Below are 5,572 nucleotides of genomic sequence, written 5' to 3' on the forward strand. Positions count from 1 at the left end.
GATTCAGTGTTCTGGCTTTCCTAGGTGAGACTCTTTCTGCTAATGTCTCAGTGCAAAAGGAAATTTCGGGGATGGTGGTTGGCAGCAAGATTTCAGAAATGAGAGGTCAGGGTTGTCACCGGAGGAGAAACCAATTCTCTAATCAATCCAGACATCATTTATTTATAACTGTAGGGGCTCAAAGAAGGTGCATGTCAGCAGAGGAGAAGGAGGGGGAGGACGAAACAGAACGCACCTTGGAAGGAGCCAAGAGGTGTCCTGATGCACGGAGAGCTGGGCATGGGAAGGTTGGGAGAGGAGGGTGCACGGGAGGGCTCAGCCTGGCATGGGCCCTGACAGGAAGTGCTTCACCTGGGCCGATGGGTTGGCCTTGGAGAGTCCTCTTTCTTCTGTCCTTCTGCATTATGTTCTTTAAAAGAAATGTGCCTCGCTCCTCCAGCCCTTGACTCCTCTGGACAAAAATAACCTCAAAGAAACTGCTCTGTTTGCCCGAGCAAATGGTAGATTTGGTGTTTCTCCAGAAAGCACTGGTCTCGGCTTGATTTTTCCAGGGCTGACTTGTCCAGTTGATTTTCCAGCAGCACTGAGACTGCTCAGTTCCCTGGTATGGGCCCTCAGGGATGAAGACAGTAAAGGGTTGTCCCCTCCCAGCCCAGTCGCAGCTCATGGCGCATAGTAAGTACTTACGATTGTTTCTTCCTCTCTGGGGCAGCAGAAGGGCCACGGTTAGCTGTGGTGGGGAGGGTGCTTCCCTGGGAGTCAAGAGACCTGGGTTTCCACCCAGCTCGGCCACTGCACACTGAGCGCTTTTGGGTGGGTTATCGTCCCTGATAGGCTCACCGTTTCTTTATCTCAGAAATGAAGGGGTTGAGTAGATGATGTCCAGGGTCTATTTTGGCTCTGGGGTCCCTTGATTCATTTAGAGATAGTGCGGCTTACAGGGCAATCACGCGGATTCTGGAGCTAGAAGCAGATGGCTTGGGTGTGCATTTGAGTCACTGGTTAAGAGCAAGTCGCTCAACCCCTCTGCCTGTAGTTTTTGCCACCTGTAAAATGAGGACAGCCTCTACCTCATTACACTGTTAGGATGACTAAGCAGGTTAATTTGGTGAAACACTTGGAATAGAGCCTGGTACATAGTAACTGTTTTCTGGATGTGTGTTAAGTCAATAGATACTACTCTTAAGTTTAGAGGAAGGAAGGAGTGGGTACCACATTGGACTCTTCCCTCCCGGAAAGGCACAGCTCGTGGCACATAGTAGGTACTTACAATCGTTTCTTCCTCTCTGAGCATAGCCGAGATTCTATGGGGCATCGTCACGTGGGCGCATCAGCATTTGTAGCAGCTCTGCATGGCCAACTCTCTTTTCCAGAAAACAATGTCAGTAACCAGTATGGATGCTTTCAAAGAACCTGCTTTTTTACGTTATTTTATTGAATCCTCTCTCGACCCTGAAGGCACTCGGTGGTTCTCACCTCAGGCTCACAGGTAAAAGCTGGGGGCTTGCAGAAGTACAAGACCAGCATGGCAGTGTCAGGGCCCACTTGTCCCATCTGCCTCTGTAGCACAGGTCGTGGGTGAAAGCCTGACTTCTGGGCAATCCATGCTTGAGGTCACCTTGCAGAGCACAAGGTAGCCGAGGCTGGGAGAGGGGGCTGACTGTGTGCGAGGCCAGTGGGCTTAGGTGCCTTTAACAACTGATTTTTACTGACCATATAGAAGAAATATATAGACTTATCATCCTTCTAAAACTCACTCCCTTATTGTTAAACATTTAGGCTATTTTCAATTTTAAGATATCATTATAGGCCTATTAAACTAGCAAAAAATAATTATTTCAGAACTTGAGAAGCAGTTACATATATATTGCTGATGGCTCCATAATTTGGCCGTTTAAAAAAAAAAAAACGATCCAGTGATATTTAAGAGCTATCAAATTATTCCTACCCTTTGACCTCATAATTCTACTTCTGAGAACATACTCCAAGGAAATAGCCTCAAAGAGAGAAAAGAAAGTAATTTGTACTTAGTTGCTCTTAGAAATTCTATTTATAAAAGCTGGAAGCAACCCAAATGCCCAACCATTGGGGTTTGGCTTAAAACCCTGGTATGCTTACATTCTAAAATATGACAGAGCTATTAAAAATGGCAACGATGGAAACTATGTCAGAATATGGACAAGTACGTACATGCAAAATAATAATAAGCAGAAAAAGGGCTAAGTTGTATGGATTCTCTGATGACAACTATGCAAAACATAGGCCTATGTACGTTCAATGAACTGACAAAGATTAGATGCAAGTTAGCATGGATTTTAATATTCATCAAATCGTTTAAGCTTATGGTAAAAATAAAATGGGTTCTTTTGGACTCATAGATGAATAGGACCAGCTACATAATTTGCAGGACTCATTGTAAAGTGAAAATGTGGGGTGCCTTCTTCAAAAATTTAGACTTTCTAGATGGTGGTAGCAGACCTTTTCAACTAAGCGCAATTCTTCCAAGCGTGGGGTCCTGTGTGACCGCCCTGCGGGCCTAGGAAGCTGTCGATCCAATCTACTCACTTCAACTGAGTTTACAAAGTTCAGCTCTGCTTAGGAAACCTCAGAAGCCCCAGCAATCCTAAGCTTCTAGGAGCTTGGAGCTTGGACTTAGTGTCAAGGTTACTGAACACCAGGAGGATGTGGCCTACGGAGGATGTGCTCGTAGAACTCGGGCCCGTTGTCCCTGGGCCTTGCTGCTCCAGCTGCAGAGGCCATTGTGCTTGGTTCTCTCATCCATTCATTCACTTATCAAGCATTTATTCATTAGTCATTTTGTCCCAGACGCTGTATTGCGTGATGGGATACAGAGAAACACACACACACACACACACACACACACACACACACACACACACACACACAGGAGCTTAGGGTTTACTCACAAAGACGAAGGAAATACCTGCTTATAGGATACTTTGGTAAAAGCTGTGATAGATTTGGACTAATGGTTTAGACAGCACAGGGGCAGCGGGAGGCTGGCAGCTCTTCTGGAGGAGCCGACTGACACCTGAGTCTTGAGAAAGGAATGCCTTGATGAAGCAGACGAGGGGGACCTACGTATCTAGAAAACAGCATGTTCTTCTACGAATCTCAAGTGAGGGTATATGTTTGGGAACTGCAATTAATGGCTTTGGGGAGCAATAACGCACAATCTGTTCATATGGAGACAAATCAACCAAAGTTCCAAAGTCTTTGCCTGAAGAAATGCTTCCAAGCTAGGTATATCCCGTTCTATTTAGCTGACCTTGCTTACCTTCATTTCAGCCTGTAGAGTCTTTTTATAGAATTTATTTTTTAATTTATTTCTTATTTTTTTAGGTGAGGCAACTCTTGGTTGACCTCACAGGTTGCAAGGAACTTGTCAGCTTACAATCCCTTATTTATTTTTTACACCTACAGCACCTGGTCTTTCTAGGTGGTCTCCCATCCATGTACTAACCAGGCCTGACCCTGCTTAGCTTCCGAGATCAGACGGGATCAGGCTCATTCAGGGTGGCATGGCCGTAGACTGTAGAGAGAGTCTTTTAAGATGGACTCTGCCATCTCTCCTGGCTTCATGCCATCTCAGGTTGGATCAGCTTGTCATCCGTTTCCTTATCCAAATGGCCAGTGAGAATGCTGATGAGGACAGAGCGGCCTCCATGACCGGCCCCACTGGAGACTCCTTGAGTTGTCCACCGGACTTCGTGAGAGGCTCTGCTGAATGCCTTCTGACATCAGAACACAGGAAGTTTCTGGCCCATAGAAAGGAATCTTGCAAGTGGACTGCACTGTTTGTAGAGATCCCACTCGGTTCCTAGTAGGTACGCCCTGCTATTCTAAAAGTTCACAGACACGCCAGCTGCGGACACTCATTCTGCGCCTCTGGAAATTCCTGCTTTGACCTACTCCTGAGAACTGAAGGTTGTCCATAGTGAGCTCAGAAACATAAAATGCAGAGCTCCTTCCCTTTCTTCCCCCCGTCCTACACACCGTCCAGCCACAGGTTTGGGGATGGAGGATAGATCGGTGGTTTCCAGGAGTTAAAGTTGGGAGAGGGGCAGGGAGAGGAGTTGACCACAGAAGGACAAAGCAAGAGGATTATTTGGGGTGATGGAACTGTACCGAATCTCGATTATGTTGGTGGATCTACAGCTCTATGCATTTGCCCACATCCAGAGAATGTATACCACGAAGAGTGAATTTTACTGTATGTAAACTTAAAAACCTAAATCTGATAAAATGCTTTTTCCAGAAAAATCAAACAAATAAAAGCATATATTATATAGCCTTTTGGGTCTGGCTTCTTTCACTTAGCAAAATGTATTTGAGATTCATTCATGTCATTATACGTGTATGCAGTTCATTACATTTGAGTTCTGAATATACTCTTGTTTGGATGGACCAGTTTGTTTTTCCAGCAACTGGTTGAAGAACACTTGAGTTGTTCCCAGTTTCAGTGGTTATGGATGAAGCTACTATATAAACATTCATGTAATGTTTTTTTGTGTCAATGTAAGTTTTTATTTCTCTCTGGTAAATATCGAGGAGTCGGGTTGCTCGTTTATATATTAAGTATATACTTGGCTTTGTAAGAAACTACTAAACTGTTTTACTAAGTGGCTGTAGCAATTCACAGCCAGTAATGTATGAGAGTCCAAGTACTTACTCCACGTTCGCTTTTGTTCTTGCTGTGGTCAGGTTTTTAATTGCAGTCATTCCAATAGGTGTGTAGTGGTATCTACACGTATGGTAAGACCACACACATGTGGTTTAATTTGCATTTCTTTAACGATTAATGATGTTGAGCACCTTTTCGTGTGCTTATTTTCCATCTGTATATCCTTTTTCAGTAAAATATTTAAAACGTTTGTCCATTTTGGGAGGGGGTTGCTCGTGTTTTCTTACTGTCGAGTTTTGAGAGTTCTTTATCATATCAGGATACGAGTCCTGTGTCAAATATGTAATTTGTAAATATTTTCTTCCAGCCTGTGGTTTGTCTTCATTCTCTTAATAGTCTCTTTTACAGAGTGAAAGTTTTAAATTTTAATAAAGTTCAATGTATCATTAAAAAAGTAGATTATGTGTTTTGGTGCCATCTCTAATAACTTTTTGCTGAACCCAAGATCATAAAGATTTTTCTCCTCAGTTTTCTTCTAGAAGCTTTATACTTTCATGTTTTATCTTTAGGGCTATGATACATCTTGAATGAACTTTCGCATGTGGTGCGAGTGTTCGTGCGTGTTCTGAGGGGGATTGCCTGGAAATGGGGCAGAAGGCGCTTCCCAGGGGAATGGGGCTTTTTCTAGGGGTCTGAGGATGGAGAGACAGAGAGGAGGAAGCAGGTTTCCATGTCAAGCATTCTGAGGAGTGAGAGTGACCCTAAAGCTCGCATCGTTGGACATAGTATCTGGGGCTGGGACATTGCATCCAAAAGCTTTAGGGAAGAGAGGCCTTGGAAGGGTGTAAGAGGGCTCCAGGAGGTGTTCATCCAGGAAAGCTGCTGTGGGCAGGGGATCTGGTGGGGGGAGGGCCTGGGTTCTTAGAG

The 5,572-nt window shown here is 44.5% G+C and overlaps 1 pseudogene; it reads right to left on the minus strand.

The window, feature by feature from the left end:
- Positions 1–3,435: 3,435 nt before the first annotated feature.
- LOC120585343 (uncharacterized) lies at positions 3,436–3,554 on the minus strand (annotated as a pseudogene).
- Between the last annotated feature and the right edge of the window lie 2,018 nt (positions 3,555–5,572).

This window comes from Pteropus medius, unplaced genomic scaffold (assembly GCF_902729225.1).
Source record: "Pteropus medius unplaced genomic scaffold, Ma_sr-lr_union100, whole genome shotgun sequence".
NCBI lineage: Eukaryota > Metazoa > Chordata > Mammalia > Chiroptera > Pteropodidae > Pteropus > Pteropus medius.